The sequence below is a fragment of the Carlito syrichta genome, unplaced genomic scaffold, assembly GCF_000164805.1.
Source record: "Carlito syrichta isolate Samal-C Ts95f unplaced genomic scaffold, Tarsius_syrichta-2.0.1 Scaffold316511, whole genome shotgun sequence".
NCBI classification, from domain to species: domain Eukaryota; kingdom Metazoa; phylum Chordata; class Mammalia; order Primates; family Tarsiidae; genus Carlito; species Carlito syrichta.
Window position 1 is genome coordinate 156506 of NW_007260607.1, and position 1013 is coordinate 157518.

The window sequence follows — 1013 nt, forward strand, 5'->3', positions numbered from 1 at the left end:
AACCTTGGGTAGGTGAATCTTCTTTCTCTCTCTTGCTCTCACCTTCTCTCTCTATCTATCTCTAATCTACTTTCTAAATAAAGTATATTTTCCAATCTAATTTCTGTGCAATTCTTTGCATATCACCCGCAGGACTGGCTCAGCACACCAGCCCAGTGACCTAACAATTTTTAGAGACCTAACAGATGTCCACACCATATTAACTGAAAATAGTTAATAGCACAATAGCATAGAGCATGAGAGCATTTGGGGTAAAGACATAACAAGACGTAGATCAGCAATAACAACAACAAAAAAAATAGAAGGATCTGCCAATATATTAACAATAGTTAACAGTTATAGAATTATGAGTGAATGCTTGTCTGTATTTTCTGAACTCCCTGCAAAAAAGCACACATAATTAGAAAAACATTTCCATAAGTTTCTATTTTGGAAGAAAATAAAACAACATTCCTGTTCTACCTTGTAGGTGGCATGCACTCAAATATTTGTTAAACAAATGAGCCAGTGAGTAAATCAAGCCTACTTCAGCTATGTGATTGGTAGAAACAGTCAAAGTAAACCATTACTGTAACTGAAGTATAAAAAAATTCCTTCTTTACTGTTCACTTAAAAATGGTTAAGTTGTGGTGGGGCACAGTGGTTCATGTTTATAATCCCAGCATGTTTGGAGCCGAGGCAAGAGAACTGCTTGAACCACAGGAATTTGAGACCAACCTGGGCAACATAGTGAGACCTCATCTCTACAAAACTAAAAATAAAAAAATTAGCTAGGCATGGTGGTGCGTACCCATAGTCCCAACTATTTGGGAGACTGGGGCAGAAGTATTGCCTGAGTCCGGGATATTGATGGGCAAGAGTGAGAGACAGATTCAAAAAAAAAAAGGTTAAGATGGTAAATTTTAGCTAGGCTCGTTGGCTTAGCCTGTAATCCCACGCCTTTGGGAGGCTGAGGTGAGTGGATTGCCTGAGCCTGCGGGTTCGAGACCCGCCTGGGCAGCGAGATCTCATCT